Raw genomic sequence first — 25,120 nt, forward strand, 5'->3', positions numbered from 1 at the left:
TCTTTTCTCATGCATTTTCCTCATCATGTTTATGGATTTGGGGACAGGAATGAATCTGCATGGTTCCAAAAAGGGATATGACATAATGGAAAGGGCTCTGGATTAAATCAGAAGACCTGGGGTTTTTTCCTGTTTCTGAGACTTCTATGGAATGTAATTTTAAGTCATTTCCTTTCTTTTGGCTCTGAAAATATAAAATATTATAAAAATATACAGTGGTAGAAATAGCAGTGATGATAAACTCTTTACCATTCTTTTCTGAGAGTTTCAGTTTCCTTAGAATTTAGTCTTTGCCAATATTAATCTGACATAAATCCTTCTCTTCCTTCCTTAATAATTCAATTTTCTGTATTTCTCCAATTTCCCTAATTCTTCTGAATTGTCAGGTTTCCATTCCCCTAATAAAAATGTAATCCCTCTTTAAAATTATACACATAAAAATTATATGTACATATAATTGTATATGTACATATAATGTAATTTATATATAACATGTATGTTGTACATAATATATGTATGTGTGTGTGTGTGTGTGTGTGTGTATATATATATATATATATATATATATATATATATATATATATATCAGGCATTATGGAGCACACCTGTAATTCCAATGACTTGTGAGGGTGATGGAGAAGGATTAAAAGTTTGAGGTCAGACTCAGCAACTTAGGAAGGCCCTAAGGACCTAGGGATACCCTGTCTCAAAATAAAACATAAAAAGTGGGGGCTGGGGATGTGGCTCAGTTGGCTCAGCAACCCTGGGTTCAAAATCCCCAGTGCTAATATATATGTGTATATATATTGAATATAAATATATACACACATACGATATATATGTATATGTATTTTCTTGACACTAAATTATTCCTGTAGATTTTATAAGTTTACATTTCTAGAAATATTACCTTTTGGGCTTTTGTTCATATAATGCTTTTTCTTACTTCCATTTTCCCTAATGAGCAAATGTACCTATAACCTATATTACCTATATTATTTTACAAAGCAGCATAGCATAATGATTAAAGGGCAGGCAATGCAGCAAGACTCCTGGGGAATGAATCCTGGATGATCCTCAGCAAGTTTCCTCCTAAGATAAGAATAAGATTATCGGCCTATTTCAAAGAATTATATATAATGAATGAACATAAAGTAGTGAAATAGAAGTTGGGTGTACTGGTGCCTGGCTGTAATCCTAGCAGATCAGGAGTTTATGAAGCAGGAAGATCAAAATTTCCAAACCAGCCTCAGCAACTCAGTGAGGCCCTAAGCAATTTAGAGAAACCCTTTCTCAAAAATAAAATTAAAAAGGGGGTGTTGCTGGGGATGTGGCTCAGTGGTTAAGCATCCTTGGCTCAATTCCTGGTACAAAAAAAAAAAAAAATATTGGAATAGAGCTTGGTAGATGATAGGCACTCAATAAATTTTAGTTATCTATTACAGGTTGAACATTCCAATTCTGAAATGCTTCAAAATATGACAGATTTTATGTTGATGCTCAAAACGTTTTGGATTTTTAAATTAAGATTACTGAACTGGTAAAATCTATGCAAACATTCTAAAACCTGAAAACCTGAAATATGAAACACAGGTGGTCCCAAACATTTTGGATAAGGGATACTCTACCTGTGTTGATATTTTAAAAATCTGTATAGTTTGGCTAGTATATCCAAAGTTTTATCATTAAAATTACTGACATGCCTAATGATACTGAGAAACCATAACCCCCTTACCCCGCAAAAAACTCTTCTGAATTATCAAAAACTAAATTAGAACTGAGGGTATTTAGCTCAGTGGTAGAGTGCTTGCCTAGTAGGTGTGAGGCCCAGGAACAACAAACAAACAAACAAATAAATAAATAAATCTTCCCTGGGCAAAATAAAAACAAAATAAATGCAAAATTAATGCCATTATTAATCTTAATATTATATCATACTATAATCCTACTAACTCCAACAGGTAAGCAATAAATGGTATAACATGAGATGGCTTCAAAAAGTAGAGCACTCAGGGAAGGAAAATAGTATTTAAATGCTAAGTGTTGAGAGCCACAGCCGAAGGGGCCCCAGCAAACTTCCAGCTGCCAGCTGATGATTGGCTCACAGCGGCCCCAGCAACATCTAGCTGATTGGCTCTTCGGCCCCAGCAACATCTAGCTGATTGGCTCCTCTGCGGTGATGCTCATTGGACTGTTTCCCTGCCCTTTCAGACCACGGAGCTGCTCATTGGGGGACTTTTTGGCTCTGCCCATGTGACCCAGCCAATCGGCCTCAAGAGCAGGAGGATTGTGGGAGGTGGAAAGAAGCTTGTGGGGAGAGAGACAGGTGTGTGGAAAGCCAGTGGTGGCAGTTGAGGCTCTGAGGATTTTTCCTGAGAGGCTGTTTTGTTTGGCGTGTTTGGTTCTAAAAATAAAGTTAGTTTCTTTTAACAAGTGGCTTCTGATTGTGCCCAGCCAGACTGCGGCATTTGGTGGCTCGCACGGGGAGCGACTGAGGGTAAGTGAAACTGCTCGCCCCTGAGGGCAGGGCGAGAGGATGGGTAGCCATTTTAAGATTCTTCTTTTGTTACTTTGTTTCACTTTTGTTTTAAGTTGCCTGTCCCTGGAGATGTGTAAGATGGAAGAAAAACCGCTCACATCTGAGGAACAGATAGGGAGAAAGGACGGATGGACATTTCAGGAGGCTATTATAATGATTTTGTGTTGTTTCACTCTACAGGACATTTTAAAAGGAATTGCCCCATTGGAGGAGGGTTTAACAAAACTAGGTATCAAAGGAGTAGAATACCAGGTATTTGCCCACGATGCCGTAGAGGGAGACATTGGGCTAATGAATGCCGTTCTCAAACCACCATAGAGGGTACTCCATTATCAAAAAATGAACAAGGACCAGGTGTTTATCCACGATATCGTGGAGAAAGGCATCGGGCTCCATTGCCAAAAAACGGACAGGGGGGCCCAATGCTCCGGGGCCCAAAACCACAAATATACGGAGCACTGGAGGAACCCAGCAACCCCATCAGGGTAGTGCCCAGGACACATTGTCCATCAGATCCCTCATCAGACAAACCAGAGGGAGCGCAGGGTTGGACATCTGCGCCTCCGCCAGAGCAGTACTAACTCCAGAGATGGGAGTTCAAATCATTCCCACAGGGGTGAAAGGACCTCTTCCCAAAGGAACAGTAGGCTTATTATTGGGACGCAGCTCTTCTACTCTAAAAGGACTTATGATAAGTCCTGGGGTAATTGATCCCGATTATGAAGGTGAAATAAAAATTATAGCCAGTTCTCCAAAGGGTATATCAGTAATTTCACCAGGAGATAGAATAGCACAGTTACTAATAATACCCAGCCTACATGATAAATTTTCCAGTCGTACTGTAGAAAGAGGTTCCAAGGGATTAGGCTCCACACGTGTAGATTGGGCTATGCTTTCTTTAAATTTAGATTCTCGCCCCATGCTAAAACTAAATATTCAAGGACATGAATTTAATGGTCTACTGGATACAGGTGCAGACCTTAGCATCATCTCTCGTCAAGAATGGCCAAAACATTGGCCATTACAACAAGCCACTCAAACGCTTCGAGGCCTAGGAGTGGCAACTAATCCCCATAGAAGTGCAATGGTATTAGATTGGAAGGATCCTGAAGGATGTGAAGGAACTATACAGCCATATGTATTGGATCATCTTCCCGTAAATTTATGGGGACGAGATGTCCTAGATCAATTAGGTTTGACATTAACAAATAACATCAACCAAAATGCACCCACTATTATGACTAGACAAGGTTTTAGGAAAGGAAAAAGATTAGAAAAACAAGAACAAGGTATAGCAGCACCAATACAAATAGATCAAGGAACAGACAGACATGGGTTGGATTTTCAGAAAGGGCCACTGAGACAATAAAAATTACTTGGAAATCAGAAAGACCAGTATGGGTTCCTCAGTGGCCCCTGACTAAAGAAAAGATACAAGCAGCCCATGACCTGGTCAAATAACAATTAGCAGAAGGACATATACAACCTTCTGTATCTCCCCATAATACTCCCATTTTTGTCATCAAAAAGAAATCTGGTAAATGGAGATTATTGCAAGATTTAAGAGCCATTAATAATGAGATGGTTATTATGGGACCTGCTCAATCAGGGATTCCTCAGTTGTCTGCTTTGCCAAAAACCTGGTATGTTTTAGTTATAGATATTAAAGATTGTTTTTTTTCAATTCCAATTCATCCTGAGGATAGTCCACGTTTTGCATTTACTATCCCTGCACTGAATCATGAAGGTCCTGATCAGAGATATGAATGGAAAGTACTCCCTCAAGGGATGGCTAACAGCCCAACTATGTGTCAAATTTATGTTAACAAAGCAATCCAGCCACTTAGAAATCAAAATCCTGAACTACAAATATTTCACTATATGGATGATGTATTATTAGCACACAAAGATAAAAACACATTGCTAGAATGTTATGCCACACTTACAAACTTATTAAAAAATTATAATCTAGAGATAGCAATAGATAAAGTACAATTAAATTTTCCAATTAATTATTTAGGAGTTCTATTATCCTCAACCATGGTCCGTCCACCAAAAATTCAAATACGAGTAGATCAACTCAAATCACTTAATGACTTTCAAAAGTTATTAGGAGACATAAATTGGATAAGGCCTTATTTAGGTATACCAACAGGAGAGTTGGGACCTTTATCTGATATCCTAAAAGGTCCATCAGATCCAAATTCACCCCGAATGTTAACGCCTGAAGCAAGAAAGGCATTAAAAATCATTGAAACATATATGGAAAATATGCATTTGGATAAAATTGATATAAGTTTGCCTTTATTATTTATTGTACTACCAACAAAAAATATTCCTACAGGAGTATTTTGGCAAGAAGGTCCATTATTATGGATACATTTATCTTATTCTCCTAACACTATTCTTACTAGGTATCCTGAGGCTGTAGGACAATTAATACTCAAAGGAATAAAAGCAGCAAAGGGAGTGTTTGGAATTTCTCCCAATAAAATTATTACTCCATATACTATGAATCAAATTGATGAGTTAGCTAATGAGTTAAATACTTGGGCAATAATCATGTGCAAATCTAATGTTTCATTTGATAACCACTTACCATCTAATCCTTTATTGTCTTTTTGGTCATTGCATCCTGTAATTTTTCCAAAAATGACAAGAAAAACACCTATCATGAATGCTCCAAATATATTCACTGATGGGTCAAATAATGGTACAGCAGCAGTAGTTACCCCTGATCAAACTTTTACATTTTTAGTACCCAAACAATCAGCTCAAAAGGTAGAGCTTAATGCAGTTTTACAAGCTTTTGTGATGTTTAAAGATTCTGTATTTAATTTATTTTCTGATAGTCAGTATGTAGTTAATGCTATAGTATCTCTTGAAGATGCTGGTAGGATTTCCCCTTCTTCTACTGTTTTCTCTTTGCTTTCCACTATACAAAGTCTAATCTGGGATAGAAAAGATCCATTCTTTATAGGACATATCAGGGCACATACAGGATTGCCTGGAGCCCTTAGTTTGGGCAATGATTTAGCAGATAAAACTACACATGACATACATATTTTTTCTACACTAGAAGAAGCTATAAATTTTCATAAAAAGTTCCATGTCAATGCTAATACTTTACAAAAGTGTTTTAAAATAACTAAGGAACAAGCTAGACAAATAATAAAACAATGTCATAATTGTGTGACCTTTTTACCACAAGTTAATCTTGGAGTCAATCCTAGAGGATTGATACCTAACCATATTTGGCAGATGGATGTCACACACTTGCCAGAATTTGGAAAATTAAAATATTTGCATGTTACAGTTGATACTTCTTCTGGATTTTTGATGGGCTCCCTTCATGCCGGAGAAAAAACTAAAGATGTTATAGCTCATTGCTTACAAAATTTTGCCACTGTGGGTGTTCCAAAACAGTTAAAAACAGATAATTCCCCTGGTTATACTTCTACCTCTTTTAAACAATTTTGCTCAACATTTGGCATTACTCATATAACAGGAATCCCATACAATCCACAGGGACAAGGCATAGTTGAAAGAGCTCATCAAACTATTAAAATGTACTTATTAAAGCAAAAAGAAGGAATTGGGAAGGGGTATATATTCCCCAAAGATAAACTTAAAATAACCCTTTTTACTCTAAACTTTTTAAATTTGGATTCATCAGGACTTAGTGCTGCGGAAAGGCATATGTGTCCAAAAAATGTGCATAAGCCCAAGGTACTTTGGAAGGATATTCTAACAGGACAATGGAAAGGTCCTGACCCAGTAATTGTCTGGAGTCGGGGGTCTGTTTGTGTGTTTCCACAGGGAGAACAGCAGCCGATTTGGATTCCAGAGAGATTAACCAAGGTCCTGACCCAGTGATTGTCTGGAGTCGGGGGTCTGTTTATGTGTTTCCACAGGGAGAACAGCAGCCGATTTGGATTCCAGAAAGATTAACTAAAGTGATTTCTACAGACCAAAAAGAAGATGATTTGGCTCAAATCCATAACAACTGATATCCAAAACTCCAGTTTGGCTATTCTTACATCTGCAACAGAACCAGGATGCTTTTTTCAATATCTATTTTATTATTGCCCTTTGCCATATCATGAAGTTCTATTTTGTTTTTTGAGCTCATACAGACCTAGGTTAATGTTTTGCTGATCAGTTCTATTTTTTGATTATAGAGTTTTTAAACATTGCAATGGAGATTTCACCTGTAAAAAGTTATAAGGCCTTTACTATAATGTTATGTGTTGTATGTATTATATTATGTGTGCACACTTGTGTTTTGTGTTATATGTTTGAATGTATGTATGTCCATATATCATATATGATGAGCGCTCATGATAATATGGATCCAAATATTTTTTTTTTCACGTGATTTATATGGTTTAATTTAAATTGGGTAAACAACTGTTGAGGATTGTTTTAATATGTAAACAAAAAAGAAGGTTAACAGATCTGTTTGTTTACTTTCACCTTTCCTTTTCATTATATTTAATAATTCTCTTAAAGATAATGTAAATTGTTAAGAAAATTGTTTTCTTTTAGTGCCTTCTGTAATGTTACATAATTTTTTCTTTAGCCATTATTGCCAGAATTCCTATCTTCATCCCAGTGCCGGTGAAGACAATGTAAATTGTTAAGAAAATTGTTTTCTTTTAGTGCCTTCTGTAATGTTACATAATTTTTTCTTTAGCCATTATTGCCAGAATTCCTATCTTCATCCCAGTGCTGGTGAAGTCAAAGATAAAACCAATCTACAGCTTCTACAATAGCCATCACTGAACTGCTTGCAGAACTTGCCTGGACACATTGTGAGCTCACCTGTATGCATTGTGAACTATCTGTTGGTGCAGCGACTTGTGGTAGTGTTGGGGTATTTTTGCTGATGATGTCACCAGTGGTACAATTTTTCAAAGGAGCCCTCAATTGGCTTAATGTCATGGCATTTTGCATCCTCCTCTACTAGTGATGGTCTAAAATTTGGGGGCCAACAGAGGTGAGGCAAAGAACCTCACCCCCCCACTGGTGCAAAGGCCTATCCACAAGTATAGCTATATGCTGGACCGGTAGTCAGTGACGGGTATGATCCAATTGCAGTGGTACCAACCTAAGACAGGAGGCTGACGCCTAGAGGTCAGTTCATCCGATGACGGGTAAGGACCATATGTTGAATTGGACTGCCTAACAGACACGGTCCCTAAGCCACATGCTTGTTGTTTAAACAGAGAGGGGGAGATGTTGAGAGCCACAGCCGAAGGGGCCCCAGCAACCTTCCAGCTGCCAGCTGATGATTGGCTCACAGCGGCCCCAGCAACATCTAGCTGATTGGCTCTTCGGCCCCAGCAACATCTAGCTGATTGGCTCCTCTGCGGTGATGCTCATTGGACTGTTTCCCTGCCCTTTCAGACCACGGAGCTGCTCATTGGGGGACTTTTTGGCTCTGCCCATGTGACCCAGCCAATCGGCCTCAAGAGCAGGAGGATTGTGGGAGGTGGAAAGAAGCTTGTGGGGAGAGAGACAGGTGTGTGGAAAGCCGGTGGTGGCAGTTGAGGCTCTGAGGATTTTTCCTGAGAGGCTGTTTTGTTTGGCATGTTTGGTTCTAAAAATAAAGTTAGTTTCTTTTGACAAGTGGCTTCTGATTGTGCCCAGCCAGACTGCGGCAGCTAAGGGTCCTAAGGTGCTCAAAATATAAATTGCAATAACTTCAGGATCAAAATTATTAACATCACAACTATTGACAGCTCACCTGTTACATCAGCAACCACATCTGATTGCAGCTAAGTTTAGTATTGATTTGCTTACAGTCTATTCCTATAGGACCAAAACCTCTACTAAGCCTGTTTTTGGAATTCTTTTTATCAAATAATCCTCAATGAAAAGGACCCTTTTGATGTTTAGGCTCTCACTCGTAAATATACTGGAGGGAGATAAAGTGATTGTTAATCACTCACTTACCTTCCAACTTTTATATACGGAAGCAAAAAACAAAGTATAAGATAATAATAAATCTCAGATTATTGGTCCATGCTAAGTTTTAACTTGTAGTGTTAATGATAGTTTCAGCATACTTGAAGTTATAAAATATTTGCAGGGGGAAAAAAAAAAACCCTTCAGATACTTCAGTTACTAAATAGTGTTATTCTAGATCTAATTCCAGATATTTTAATAAGCAACAGGTTCTTTGGTCAGCTGTTACAAAAAATAGCAATTATTTTTATTATTTTCTTTTATTATACAAAATCTTGCTATTGGCATTTTAAAATTACCACAGTTTGCTTTCAGTGAATAACAGCATATGATTGGTAAATTGTCAAGGTTAATCATTTATTTCTTGCCAATATAATTCTTAAGAATGATCAAGAGATATATTTTAAAATGTGAAAATGAGTAGTGTGATCATGACCTTGCATTCATATGGGGAGCTGTTTAAAGTATAATTAGGACTTGGAGCATGCTACTAGGGTCATATTTGCCTCATTGCACACTGGAAATATTTATTTACATGTGTTCTTTCTTTAAACTATGGATTAAAGGTCAAAGTGTTATTTAAAAAAAAAAAAAAGTAGAGCACTCAATTGCCCACCATATTTAATATTTACCTACTTATGGTAATTTTACATTGTTACTGCACAAACTCAATTTTTTTATGTTCTGGGAACTTGGGATGGAACTCAGAGGTGCTATACTACTGAGATATATCCCCAGCCCCTTTTATTTTTTATTTTGGGACATGGTCTCACTAAGTTGTCCAGGCTAGCCTTGAACTTCTGAGGCCTTCTGCCTCAGCCTCTACAGTTGCTGGAATTACAGGTGTGCACCACCAGACCAGCTTGCAAATTTAATTTTTATACTTAATGTCTTCTCTAGGCCCAGCTCTTCTTAAGTAATAATAACAATTTGTTCTTTCTTTCTGCCCAAGATGGTAATTTATTTTTTATCAAGTACTATCATTTTTCTGAATTTTAACAGAGTTCATTTCTATTTGAATGTCCTAAAGGTGCCTCAAATTTATATCTTTTTTAAAAATTTTTTTAAATATTTATTTTTTAGTTTTCAGCGGACACAACATCTTTGTTTGTATGTGGTGCTGAAGATCGAACCCGGGCCGTACGCATGCCAGGCGAGCACGCTACCGCTTGAGCCACATCCCCAGCCCTCAAATTTATATCTTAAATAACATACCATCTTTCCCCTAAAAACTGTTTTGCAGCTGGGCACAGTGGCACATGCCTGTAACCTGAGCAGCTTGGGAGGCTGTGGCAGAAGGCTCACAAATTTGAGGTCACCCCTGGCAAATGAGTGAGATTCTGTCTCAGAATACAAAATAAAAAGCGCTAGGGGTACAGCTCAGTGGTAGAGTGCCCCTGGGTTCAATCCCCAATATTAAAAAGCAGCACAACAACAACAACAAAATAAAATAAATAAAAATAAATAAATGTATATTTTGCTTCTGTGATCTTTTTTTCTTTTTTTTTAGCTGTTGATAGACCTTTATTTTATTTATTAATATATGGTGGTGCTGAGAATCGAACCTAGTGCCTCACACATGCCAGGCAAGTAAGCTACCACTGAGCCCCCCTTAGCCTTGCTTCTGCAATCTCAATCTCACCTAACAGCATTAGCTCCCTACTCCCCAATCCTCAAATCCTGAGGCTTTCAATGTGTAAAACACTTCTTGAATCACCTATCCTCTTCCATCCTTACCATCACTGACTAGGCATTCATCATGGATCGCCTATTACAATGGCCTCTGAAAAGATTTTCCTCCTACTAATTGTCTTACAAAACTTTCGATGATTGTACCTCTAGAGTACTCTAATATTGCAATCCAGTTATGTCATTCCAATGCTTAAAACTCTTCAGTGACTGCTCAGTGCCTTCAGAATAAAGTCCAAGTACCTTCTTGGGGGCATAAAGATCTATTCTCTATGTATCTAATTCTCTCCTTCTCCTACTAAGTGAACACATTTCTAGTGTTCTATTGTTCTCTCCTCCTGTAATATTCTTACCCACGTTGTAAGACACAGTTTATCAGTTAATCTGTTCATGAAGCTTTCCCTTTCCTGGCTCCCTGTGCCTGAGCTAACACTCCTCTGTGCAAATCCATATGCTTGCTTAACACACTATATTGAAGTAATCTGTTTATGTCTTTCCCATTAAAGTGCAAGCCTTGAGGACAGGGATCAAGTTTTGCTCATTTTTATAAACTCAGCACCTAATTCAAACCTAAATGCTTGCTTAACTGGATGATTAAAAGTCATGCAAGTTTTGGATTGGGCAGAGGGAAATGAGAGGAGGGGAGGAGGTATAGGGGTGGGAAAGATGGTACAATGAGACAGACATTATTAACCTATGTACACGTATGATTGCATGAATGGTGATTTTGTATGGTGAATTACCAGAGAAATGAAAAGTTGTGCTCCATTTGTGTACAATGAGTCAAAATGCATTCTGCTGCCACATATAACAAATTGGAAAAATAAAAAAGATTCAAGATCAAAGTTAAAGTTACTTAAATTAATTATTATTTTTATTATGGCTTGATTAGCAATTTATTATAGAGGTTAATTATTTTGTTTCTCTTGGTATTCAATTTTGTTTTATTTTTGTCAATATTGTTGATTTAACCTTATTTTGAGGATGGATAAAAAAATGTGTTTGTGAAATTCAAAATAATAAAATAGCCTACTTATAGAAGAGGAAAAAAAAAAGCCATGCAGAGCTCCAAGATAATCCTACTGAAAAGTCATCTCAGTATAAGGTAAAAGGAGAGATCTGTCAATCAGATCAGAGAGGGTTCTAGCTACTGACAGTAGTATCTGAATTATTCTGTAAAAACAGCAACACAAACACCTAGCTTTGTCTAACATTGCTTTCCTTGGAATTGACAGTTCCAAATTCATAATTCTAGTTCTTTTTTTTCCATATCTTTATTTATTTATTTTTATGTGGTGCTGAGGATGGAACCCAGTGCCCCAATGTGTGAGGCAAGCGCTCTACCACTGAGTTATAGCCCCAGCCCCTCTAGTTCTTATAGTAAGCTGCAGTGTCTTAACAACACTCAATTTTGACCCACATATTTGAGGTAAACAACTGTTCTGAAGGGCTAAAGTAATCTACTGATGGACAGAAATGTTGACAGGCTGATCTGCAAAGAGACACCATTAAGCCCTCACTTTTTTTTTTTTTTCAAACTAGACTTGCTGGCACAGCTGTTAAGGTCTTAACATGAGAAATAGCATATGTTGTTAAGTAGCACAGAGGGCAAAATGACAAAGCCCAAGTTTTCTGCTCAGTTAAAATGGAAGCTTAATTAAGTTGATCAAAATATACTTTAATGTACCTACAAAAAATGATATTAATCTTCTCTTAAATGTTCTAGTTCTTCATTGGTTTCTAATGTTCCTACTTTATTTAGAGCTGACTGTTGCAGATGCCGAAAGTGCTGCAGTCCTTCTAATGTACACGTTAGTAGACAAAATAGAAAAGGCCCTCTGAGAGCTAGGAACAGTAGTGCACACCTACAGTCCCGGCTTATTCAGAGGGCTGAGGTCAGGAATCGATAAACAGAGATCACTTTGAGCCAGGAATTCATGGTCAGCCTGGGCAAGATAGTAAGAGTCTATCTCAAAACAAATAAACAACAAAAACAAACCTAATGAAGCTCTATGTTTAGAGCCTACTTATAGAAGAATAAGGTATAGCCAAAAAGTATAGCCAAAGGCATTCATAGTGATAAGTTCAATCATAGATAATTCACATATAAATGAATGCTGTCTATAGTTTTTTAAATTATATGATTTTTTTTCTTGGTTTGTTTTGATAAACAAACCAAGTTTCTCTTGGTATTCAATTTTGTTTTATTTTTGTCAACAATGTTGATTTAACCTTATTTTGAGGATGGGTTAAAAAAATGTGTTTGTGAAATTCTAAATGTTCTAGTTCTTCATTGGTTTTTAATGTTCCACTGAGCACTTGTATTGGTTAGCCCATCCACTGTCAGTATGTCCACTCAGGGAATGTATATTTCTTCTAATTTTGTCTTAAAATAGTATTAAGAAAGAAATTTGATAACTTTTTTAAAAATGTGAACCCAAAGATAGGGAACATTGGATTGTCCACCACATGTAGTACCTAGGGACTTCAGTCTGAATCCTGGCTTTGGTATTTCTTAGACATGTGACTTTAGCTAACTCAATCAATTATTTTGTCTGTTTCTAATAACGGTAGTAATAGTAATGGCACTTTTTAATGTTGTTGATGTGTAAAAGCTTTGTAAATGATAATACTTTTCAAGTGCTAGTGGGAATTTTTAGATTTTGTCTTTTAGGACAGATATGATGGGTAAAGTCCCTAGAATTTCACAAACACATTTTTTACCCATCCTTTTCATTTCTCTGGAGTTGAACTCATAGATGCTTTACTACTGAATTATATCCTTAGCCTTTTTTTAAAAATTATTTTTATACAGGGTTTCACTAAGTTGCTCAGGGCCTTGCAAAGTTGCCCAGGCTGGTCTTGAACTCGCAATCCCCCTGTCTGAACCTTCCCAGTATCTGTAATTATAAGCATGTGCCACTAAGCCTGGGTTAGAAATAGGTTCAACAACAAAAACAAATATCTATCAATCAAGATATTCATTCCTGATTACAAAAGGAATACAAGCTCCTTCTACAAAATTTGGAAATTGTACTACAATATAAAAATAAAAACATAAAAATCATTATAAAAATCTATCAATTTGAGGTTATTAAAATGTTGTTAATATTTTAATTTATATTAATTCATTCTTTTGTTATTTTAACCAAAGTTAGGATTATAACATGTTTGTCTCAATTGCTTTTCTATTTAATAATATATGATAGATGTTATCATGTATCATTATTCTTTTAAAGTACAAATTTTTAAATGGCAGTACATAAATGTTTATGTAAAATTTTCATTAAATTACTTTAGAAATTATATTGTTAGGTCAAACATAGTTTTAATGCTTCTGATATTTATTGTCCAACTATCATAATGTCAGAAACTTTTAAATTAACCCATTACTGATTTTTTTTTTTAAAAGAGAGAGAGAGAGAGAGAGAGAGAATTTTTTTTAATATTTATTTTTTAGTTTTCGGTGGACACAACATCTTTATTTGTACGTGGTGCTGAGGATCGAACCCAGGGCCGCGCACATGTCAGGCGAGCAAGCTACCGCTTGAGCCACATCCCCAGCCCATTACTGCACTTTTTTAGGACTTAGACAAAAGTCCTAATTCTTACCATGTCCTGGAGACTAATTCTCCCGCCAATAATACTCTCTTTAAACAAATTTCTCTTGGTTACTTGTTCTCAAAAGCTTTATGACAAATCTAGAAAAAGCAAAATGTACAAATGACCCTTCATATCTGTCCTAAAAGACAAAATCTAAAAATTCCCACTAGCACTTGAAAAGTATTATCATTTACAAAGCTTTTACACATCAACAACATTAAAATGCCATTACTATTACTACCATTATTAGAAACAGACAAAATGATTGATTGAGTTAGCTAAAGTCACATGTCTAAGAAATACCAAAGCCAGGATTCAGACTGAAGTCCCTAGGTACTACACGTGGTGGACAATCCAATGTTCCCTATCTTTGGGTTCACATTTTTTAAAAAGTTATCAAATTTACTTTCTTAACTATTTTAAGACAAAATTAGAAGAAATGTACATTCCCTGAGTGGACATACTGACAGTGGATGGGCTAACCAATACAAGGGCTCAGTGGAAACTGCCAACTGTCCCCACCACCCAGCTCGTGCCCAGTGGGCAGTGGCCAGAGCCCTAGTGCCAAGAGAACCTGTACAGGGGAGGTAGAGCCGCTGCCACAGGGCTTCCGGATGGAGAACGGGGAGACGGCAAGCCACCCAGTGCTGGGTAGTGCAGGTATAACCTCCCGTGCCTGCAGAGATGCGGCTTGTCTCTTAGGATAAGATGTTGATAGCAGGCACAGGGGCATGGTGGGGCCTGGGGACAGGGTTGGTGGTTTACTCGTGTTCATTTATGGAATCTTCCAGAGCCTTGGTTTGCACAGGGTAGATGCCCACAAAAGAGTTTCTTAACCAGAATAAAACAAAAACAAACAAAAATTGCTCAATAGCAGACAGATGCAGTTTAAAGTTAACATATTCCACACAGAGAGAAACATGTATGACTGAGCATAATTCAATTTGTAATTTTCTAAAGAAAATAAACATTACAACTATTAGAACTGTTTTTACCTATAGATAGACCTACTGCAGAGATCACAACTGAGAAAAACATAAAGCACTTAAAAAGAAGGAAAAAAAAAGCAAGCCAGATGTAGCAGCACATGCCTGTAATACTGGTGACTTGGAAGGCTGAGGCAGAAGGATCACAAGTTTGAGGGCAGCCTCAGCAATTTAGCAAGGCCTCAAGTAACTCACTGAGACCCTGTCTCAAAATTTTAAAAATAATGCATAAAAAGAGCTGGAGGAGGGGGTGCTGGTGCAAGCCTATAATCCCAGTGACTTGGGAGGCTGGGGCAGAGGATCACAAGCTCAAGACTAGATGCAGGAATGTTAGCAGAGACCCTGTCTCAAACTTTTTTTAAAAAAAGGCTGGGAATGTGACTCAGTGGTTAAGCAACCGCAAGGGTTCAATCTCTGGTACCAAAAAAAAAAAAAAAAAAAAAGGAACTGGGAATGGAGCTCAGTGGTTTATTCCCCCAGAAGTCTCCCCCAAAAGCAAACATCTATTTTCTCCATTTCTCTTTTCTATCCATTAATATCCAGAATTTCCTCTAACAAAAAATAAAAAATTAATAGCAGATAGTTTTGATATTGGTAATTTTTAACTTTTAAAAAGCTATCACCTGTTGTTAATTTAACATTATTTTAATGTATTTATTAATTAGTTTATCTGATTTAATGTAGTGCTTTAACACACACAGATTTATTTTAGCAATTTCTGCACACAATTGCCCTCCCTAAAGTTCCCTACAAAGGCATCTTACTCATTAATATTCAGTAAGCATATGTTATTCTTAATTCAATTAATGTAGTAGAAAGACATTTTAAAAAAGTACATCTAAGTCTACCTATGCATGGTGGTACACATATGTAATCCCAGCACTTTAGGAGTTTGAGGCAGAAAGATTGTAACTTAGAGGCCAACCTGGGCAATTTAGAGAGACCCTGTCTCAAAAAAAAGAGGGGGAGGGCTGGAGATATAGTTCAGTGATAAAATGTCCCCAGGTTCAATCCCCAATACTTTAGGGGGCGGGAGGGGCAGATGGATATGGAAACTGGGCTAAGGATATAGCTCAGTGGTACAGTGGTTGCCTAGCACATGCAAGCCACCGAGTTTGATATCCAGCACCACAAACAAAAAAACCCAATCATTTAATACTTAAAAATTATAGATTTCATTAAGGATTCATACTATTAAATTATATTTACCAAAACTAGAATTCTAGTGTCATAGAATGTTAGAGTTACCTCCTAAATTGATTTCTAGGCAAATAAATTTGGGGAAATGGATAAACAAAATTTAACCAATTTCCTTATTAGCAAGCCTTGTCAGTATCTTTAATATGCTTCTATTACTATGAATTTCTAAAACACAGATAGAACATTCATTTCCTAAACTTATTTGCAACAGAAACCATTCTTGAGGATCCTGTTGAGAGATCAGCATTCCACAGAACAGACTTACACTCTTCAGTGCAGCTCTACATAGAAGACTACTATCAAGACAGGGATGAAAAAAAAAAATATATATATATATATATATGATAAAAAAGAAATAACACTTTATAGTAGAAATAACAAATTGTCTAAGGCATTCTTGTCTGTGGCATACTACATGAAAAATTCCTACTTCGAATAAGGGACTGTCCTATTTTAAAAAGGTTAAAAATTGTATTTTTCAATAATTTAAGCTCACTTTATTTAGTAAATAACATCTCTGGTCTATCCACTTGACTGAATCATGATAATATAGCCAAATTATTTGGTAGCTTCTACAACATTTTCAATTAACACAAAAAAAAACCCCCCTTATCACTGGAGGTCATAGATGAGACAATGAAACTGAGCAAAAGATTCAAACAAATTGTACAAAATTATTTTGGAGAAAAAAATTGAATTTGTCTCTTAAATTTTCTATATTAATAATGATTTAAATATATATACAAATATATTATTTAATAACATTATCTATTATTAATACCACCATCTGTTCCACTTAATAACATACCATTTAATAACATTATCTGTTAATAATACCATCATCTGTTCCTTTCTGAAGAGAAGAATTTAAAAAATTGCAATTAGGACAAAGTGAGGAAAATAGAGAACATTAAACACCACAGTCTTTATATGCTCGGTGTCAGAGACTCCTCCCAAACTCTACTGCTCACTGCTAGGACTTTACATTTGGATTCATTGATGTTATGATGAAAACACTAACTTATAACTAGTTATGTGATCTTGTTCTAATTAGTATATTAAACTCTCCATAGCTTCATCTACATCTATAAATTAAAGTGTTAAGTCATCTTGAAGTTCTTGTCCATTTATAAAAGTTCTAACAAAGGCAAACTTTCAAATATGGTGAACTTTTACTGCTATTTTTGCCAAACTCTGAATTCTAAACCTTGCAAACAAGTTTTGTCTTCACTAGAATATCTTTAGGAGTATCTTGATGATCTTAACCTATACAACCATCAAATGCCAATCTAAAAAAGTAAAAAAAAAAAAAAAAAAAAAACCAAAAAACCCACACACAATTTCTATAATTTCAACAAGTAGTTGAAATGCTTGCATTTAAGAAAAACTTGTAAATAACTGTTAAATTTACATACAAGAAGGAAAATATTGTATTTTACAATATGAAAAGCTCCAATTGCCCGGGAATAGTGGCACATGCCTCTGTACCCTAGTGACAGAGGCTGTAGTCAGGAGGATATAAATAAAGTTCAAGGCCAGCCTCAGCAATTTAGTGAATCATTAAGCAACTTAGTCCATCAGGCTAGGGATGAGGCTCAGTGGATAAGCATCCATGGGTTCAATCCCTGGTACCTAAATAAATGAATCCCCCAGGCTGGCCTTGAACTTGTGATTCTACTGCCTCAACCTCCCAAATCTATGGGCTTTTAGGCTTGCAGCACCACCAGGTTGGAGTTAGGTTTTCTTACATGTTTAAAATGATTAATAAAATTAGATTTATTAAATGTAGAAGTCTAATTTACTGAATTCACAAAAGTTACTTACTAAGGAAGACATTGCATATTAAGTTTGCAAATCAGCCCTAATGATTGTTTCAAGTATTGAAGAAAATATGATAGGCTAAACTGAAAAAAAAAAAAAGTTATTCATTTTAAAATAGTTTAAAATGAATAAGGAATTTACATGTGTATGTACTAGTCCATATTTGAATATTCAAACTTTTAGACTGATAAGTTAACCAAACATGAATCCAAAAGTCAAAATTCTTATTTCCATGGAGAAAGTATTAGACCTAAAAACAGACCTAGTAAAATTTGTAAGTTAAATTCAAAGGCTTAGGAAAAAATGTTTTAAAAAAAACAACTTTAATGAATTGAAAACTAAATAAACTAAAAATATTCCTTTTCAAGAATAAAAATCTATCTCAGATAATAAAAACACCAACTGACAATGAGGATGCCCACTATTTAACACTATTAGTACTATTTAATACTGAACTAGAGATTTTGATAAACTGATAAAACATAAAAAACAAAATGTATAAGAGTGTAAACAAGCTTGTAATTCCAGTAATTCAGGAGGCTGAGGTAGGAAGACTGCAAGATGGCGGCCAGCTTGGGCAATTTAGCAAGATCCTGTCTCAAAACAAAAAATAAAAAGGGCTGGGGATCTAGCTATATGGTACAGTGCCTCTGGATTCTATCCCCAGAACATTATAATGATGATGATAATGTAGTAAAAGGAACTAACAAAAATTTTAACTGGAGAAAATATGATCGTCTAAATACACTGTATAACACAGCATAGACAATCATCTAGAAAATGTAATTTAATACATTTCACACAATAGGGTCAGAACTATAGGAATCATAGGAATAATGACAAAAATCTTTAAGATCTTTGTGAACAAGAACAAGGAGACATACTGCTCTACTAGTTGTTAAGATTTTATTATAGCCCTTTAGTAATTAAAATAGTGGCCCAAAATGAGAAAAAGATATCCACAGAACAGAAAAGTCAGTTCAGAAATAGACTCTCATAAATGTGGGAATTTGGTATATGAAAAAGAAGGCATTTTTAAAAAATATTTATTTTTTAGTTGTAGTTGAAAATGATACCTTTATTTTATTTATTTATTTTTACGTGGTGCTGAGGAGCGAACCAGGGGCTCGCACATGCTAGGCAAGTGCTCAACCGCTGAGCCACAACCTCAGCCCAAGAGGGCATTTTTAAGAGGGAGCAAATTGGCTATTCACAATTTGTGCCAAGATACCAAGTTATCCACATTATAAAAAATAAACATATATCTCTACTTCATGTCAAACATAAAAATATATTCCAACTATACTGACCATCTACATGTGATTAACTATATTAAAGTTTACTATAAAACAACTTATAAAACAAATCCACCATTGACAAAATTTTTAAAAAGCAAAATACACAGCAACGTTTTAGAAATTCAGAAACAACTTTTCTACAAATCATTAAGAAAAACACAATTAATAAAATGATAAAAGGTGTTAAGAGAGAGAAAACATCAACTGATATATATTTTTTTTTAATGTGGCAATGAGGATTGAACCCAATGCCTTACTCAAACGAGGCAAACGCTCAACCATTGAGCTACAACCCCAGCCCAACATCAACTGATTAAAAACAAAACATAACAAAACACTTCACTAAATCAGAAAAACACGAATTAAAACAAACAGGGATGGTGGCTCATGCCATAGCTTCCGTCTAGGAATTCAGAGGCCAGCCTTAGCAACATGGTTAAGACTCCATCTCTAAAAATAAATAACTTTAAAAAAAAAAAAGTATTTCACATCCATTAGATTGACAAAATCTTAAAAAGAAGGCTGTTGAAGTGAAGCTTTGTCAAGGAGGTCTCAAAATGAAAATTTCCACTAACTGCTGCTGGGAGTGTAAACTGGTATGAAATTCTGGAAGACTATTTGAAAACTGTGATGCTGTATGTATCCTGTAACTCAGTAATTACACTTTTCAGTATTTATAAGTGAACCGTAGAGAAAATGGCACATGTTCACTGGAGATATGTAGAATGATGTTCATTGTAGTACTGGTTACAACTGAAAAAAAAAAGTTACCTAAATACACATTAATCAAGACTAAATAAGTAGATTGTTTCATCTTCATACAGTGAAATACCATACGGTAGCTAAAATTTTTAAAAACTAGCTATAAAATAGCAATACAAACTCTGAAAATACACTCTTGAGTGAGAAAAAGCAAGTTACAGAATGATAAGTATAGTTAGATGTCTTCTATGTAAATTTTTTTAAAACACGAAGACATTACTATGCAAAGGATAATTTCATAACACATTATTTTTTTCAATGAAATGAAGCAAAATGTTAAGACCTGTTCATTCCAGAGGTATTATTGTGTTATTGTGGGTTTTTGTGGCTTCTGTTGTTGTTTAGAATAATTAATGTTTTTTAATGACAAAATTTTGTTATCCCTATATATGTATATAGTTGTTTAGAATAATTAATGTTTTTAATGACAAAATTTTGTTATTCATATATATATGTGTGTATATATATATATATGCTTCTATATATACAGTCACATAAAACGTGGATAAGGGAAATAATTAGAAAAACAAGGATAAAATCAGAAGTAAAAGATTTATAAAATTCATGTCATAAATTGTTGGCTCAACATATCTTAAAAGAAAGGCAAAATGAATGCGGACTTAGTGATTATTGCTGTCAAAAAATGTATCCATTAACATGGCAGAAATACTGGAGGAATTTAGATATTCAAAATACACTATAATATGGAAGCACTAAAGACAAAAAATGGAGAATTATTAGTAAAGTTGATTTAAGTGATTTATTGATTTATTCTGAAGGATAGAAGGAAAACATGAAAAAAAAGAGAACTGTATTTTGAGAACAGTATGCATGAGTGTTTCAAAAAGTAGGCTTTTGAAAGTCTCAAATGAACATCACTTAATTCAGTCTTGTGAAGATCTTATTTTTTTAAAGAAAAACTTAAAAATAAAATCTAAAATTTCAAAATTTAAGAGCAAAGCTTTATGATTCACTTGGGCAACACAAAGATATTCATATAATACTTAGTTGACATTGACAAAACATTTTTCAACAAGCCAAAAGAAGAAAAACCAAGGACACATTTGGAGGCAAAGGTACTTGTGTTACTAAATGATAAATAATTAGAATAATTTTCTTAAAAATTGAAGTTAGCCATTATAGAAGGACATACTTCAAGTTCTGATAGCTTCAGTGTTTTATTATATTTTCTATTAGGGAGAAACAACAGGTAGGTTTTTGCAACCCTGCATGAAGAGGAAAATGCTAGCAAATAAATAGCAACGTAGACAAATAACAAGATAACTGACTTGGAGAATAATACTCCTAAATGAAGGAAGTGTCCTTGACTAATCATTTGCACTTAGAGCACTCAGTACATGTTAACAGTAGATAACAGAAAGGCAGCCCTGAAATGGAACTGTTAGTTCTGTATCCTGATGTGTTCTGGATAAAGACTGTCCCTGGCTTTTTCCCTAGGCAGACTTCAAACCTCTTTCCCAAGGAAAAATTTTAAAGAATGACACTTAATATAACTGTAAAGATTCTGTATACTAGTTTTTTTCTTTTCACAGTTTTTTTAACCTTTTAATATTAGTTATCAAAGCAGTTAATAATTTCAGATCTAGTAAAAAATTCATTAATAAAAATATAAATCTAGGAATAGACCTTATACTGTTACAAAAAATTAACTCAAAAAATGGACCACAAACCAATATGTAAATGACAAAAACGTAAAACTTGAAGAAGATAACAAATGAGAAAATCTAGTTGACCCTGGATATGGAAATGAGTTCTATTTTTTTAGTTAATTAATTTATTTAGATACACTAGATTGAACCCAGAGGCATTTTAATACTGTACTACATTCCCAGCCATTTATTATTTTTATTTTTAATGTTTTGGTACTAGGGATTGAACCTAGAGGTGCTTTACCACTGAGCTACATCACCAGAATTTTTTTTTTTTTTTTTTTTTTTTTGAGACAGGATCTTGCTAAATTGCTGAGGTTGGTCTTGAACTTACAATCCTCCTGCCTCAGCCTCCCTAGTCTCTAGGATTATAGGTGGGTGCTATCACATCTGGCTTATATTTTATTTTGAGACAGGGTCTTACTAAATTGCACAGGCTAGCCTCAAACTTGGGATCCTCCTGCCTTACCCTGCAGAGTTGGGATTATAGGTATGTGCCCCGTCCCACCATAGTGGTGACTTCAGATGCAACAACAAGAAAACATTATCCATGAATAAAGAAATTGATAAATTGGACTTCGTTAAAATTAAAAACTTCTACTTTACAAAGGACACTGTTATGAGAATGAAAAAACAAGCCACAGATTTGGAGAAAATATTAACAATAAAGGACTTGTGCCAAAAATACAAAAATAACTCTTAAAACTCAACAATAAGAAAACAACCCAAATAAAGTGGGCAAAGGGCAGTTGGGAGTGGTGGTGTACTGTGCACCTGTAATTCTGGAGGCTGAGTCAAGAGGATCCCAAGTTGGAGACCAACCTCAGAAATTAAAAAAAAAAATTTTTTTTAGTTGTGGTTGGTACAATATCTTTTTTTATTTGTTTTTATGTGGTTCTGAGGATTGAACCTAGTACCTCACATGTGCAAGGGAAGTGCTCTACCACTGAGCTATAGCTCTAGCACCCAACCTCAGAAATTTAGTGAGGCCCTAAGCAACTTAGCCAAACCTATCTCAAATAAATAAATAAATAAATAAAGGGTTGGGGATGTGGCTCAGTGGTTAAATGCCCCTCAGTTCAATCCTTGGTACCAAAACCAAACAAAAACAAAACAAAAAAAAGAAAAAAAGTAGGTGCCAGGAGCCATTGGTGAACTGTGTGTGAACTAAAATCGGGATGGAAGCATTTGGGTAGGAAATTCTGGCGTCTGGGAACTCACAGCAGCACTCCTGCTGGTGAGACTGCCCAATACATGTGAATTTCTATCCAGCACTGCCACAAGTTCCATACAGCAGGGGAGATGGGGTGACCTGCTAGAGCTACAGGGCCACACAGCCTCTCAGAGATGGGTGAGGCTTGCGAAGATGCCAATCAACCTGTTGACTGCAATTCACCATGAAGCAAGGGGAAGGGAAGCAAATTAAAACAATAATGGAATACTATTACATATCTATCAGAGTGGCTAAAATCCAAAACATTGACAACACCAAATCCTGGAAAAGATGTGGAGCAACAGAAACTCCTAATCACTAAGGGTGGGACTACTCAATGGTACAGGTACTTAGGCAGTTATTCTTTTCCTTTTTTGTGGAACTTGTGATTAAACCCAGGGCCTCACACATGCTAGGCAAGTGCTCTACTGCTGAGTCACACCCCCAGTCCCAGTTGAGTTTAACAAACTGAACATAGGTGGGAAGTGGTGGCACATGCCTGTAACCCAGTGGTTCATGAGGCTGAGGCAGGAGGATCCCAAGTTGGAAGGCAGCCTCTGCAACTGAGACCCTGTCTCAAAAAATAAAAAAGGGCTGGGAATGTGGCTTGGTGGTTAAGCACCTTGGGGTTCAATCCCCAGCACTGTCCAAAAAATAAAAATAAAAAACTGCTATGAAGACCAAAATTGTACCTATAGTTAGATCTTCTGTCTCATCTGCAGACTCATTTATCCAACTGCTTCTTCCACGCGCCACTTGAATGTTTTAAATGTTTATCAAACTTAGCATGGCCAATCTGAATTATCAATTTCTCCCCTTAAACAAATATGCATACTATCCCATAACAATAAATGGCAATTCCTTCCTTCTAGTTGCTCAGGCTGTAACAAGGACTTGCCCGACTTTTCACCTTTGCCTGCAAATGTCCTATGGGTGACCAAAAGCTGGATTAAAGACTAGGCATCTCTGCCTTCATTTCATGTCCTTCTCCCATGCTCTGAGTCACCTTGGATTCTAGGAATAGCAGGTCTGATAGATAAACATCTTGTGATGAGTGGAAGTTATCCCCAGAAAGCCACCCCCCAGGCAACAACAAATTCCTTATCTGGGAGGAGGCTCCTGCAGACCGAACCTGAGATGAAGATTTCCCTGACTTTCCAAGGTGGGCTAAGCTATTTCCTTGTAGTCATTCCAGCAATATCAAACAGTACTGTAATTGTATATTTAAGCATTGGTTAAGTTAAGACTGAGTCTTTTTCACTGTTGAATAATAGTAACTTTAAATTTTTAGAAATGCACCTATTCTGCCATGTGAAGAATTAAAAGCTAATGTGGTTATCAGTCCACTGATGGCCTTTCAAACCTGAATTTTCTCAAGAATGACTTTTAAAAACAAAAAGAAATTTTAGAGAGAGAAATAGAAATGATTGAATTGCTTGAAGATAATAAATTTGGGGTATATTAGTAAGGTTTTTATTTTTCTTGTCATATAGCATCCTTAAAGCCTGCAACAGGAGGAACAGTGGAATGAATCTGACATAACTTTTCTATGTTCATATATGAATACACCAACAGTGAAACTCCACATCATGCACAACCACGAGAATTAGAATAAGCTGTACTTCATGTATGAGTAATATGTCAAAATTCACTCTATTGTCATGTATATCTAAAAGTAAATTTCATTTTTTTTTAATCCTGCAAGAATTTACATTTAGGAGTACTGGGAGTCCTTTGCCCTTTAGTCTCATACAAAACAGGTGACAATTTGATTTCAAAGCGCTGCTTGGGATTTCATTTGACCGAACAAATAAAGCACAGAACATTCCTCCACTCAAAGGAAAACAAAGGTGCAAAATGCACATTGATCCCTAAACAATCCTGCTCGTGAAAAGGCGGAACCAGAGGCAGCAGAGCGAAGCACTTCACCTGTTCCCACAGCATCCTTCTAGCCTGGCCTTACTTGGGTCGCTCCCACCGACCCTTGGGATCAAAATCCCCAAATCCTGGCCTCACCGCAACCACGCAGGTCAATGGAAAGTCTCTAGAGTAAAGGCGGCAACCCTACCTAGATGGCTTCATCTCCAAAACCTTAGAGGAAGTAGAAGAAGGAAAATTCTATCAAAGGAAAGGTGAAGGCCGAAACCACAGTGCTTACCAGACGCCCGCTCTCGGTTAATTGCGTCCTCTCGAACCGTTGGTTGGCAAGCAGCTACACACAACGTCGCGATGGCCCCTGGGAGTTGTAGTTTCTGTCGTAAACAGAACGGGCCGGCAGCATCAAAACTGCATTTCCCAGCAGTCAATGCGAAGACGCCCTGCCTATTTAAATCTGGTTCGGTATAATAAAGAGGCTGACACTATTTTTT

The 25,120-nt window shown here is 36.0% G+C and overlaps 1 protein-coding gene across 8 annotated transcripts in view; it reads right to left on the minus strand.

Moving 5' to 3' along the window:
- Cep57l1 (centrosomal protein 57 like 1) overlaps window positions 1-25,120 on the minus strand; it is a 105,322-nt gene that overhangs the window by 79,639 nt on the left and 563 nt on the right. For 5 of the 8 annotated variants that reach the window (XM_071613146.1, XM_027928268.2, XM_071613145.1 and 2 more), the window contains exon 1: window positions 24,910-24,956. The gene's annotated coding sequence lies outside the window, so the exon portion shown is untranslated. Of the gene's footprint in view, window positions 1-24,909; window positions 25,004-25,120 lie in introns of those variants that run through there. The other 3 variants (XM_071613147.1, XM_071613143.1, XM_071613144.1) reach the window with 3 other exon arrangements.

The sequence above is a fragment of the Marmota flaviventris genome, chromosome 6 (genome assembly GCF_047511675.1).
Source record: "Marmota flaviventris isolate mMarFla1 chromosome 6, mMarFla1.hap1, whole genome shotgun sequence".
Taxonomy (NCBI): Eukaryota; Metazoa; Chordata; class Mammalia; order Rodentia; family Sciuridae; genus Marmota; species Marmota flaviventris.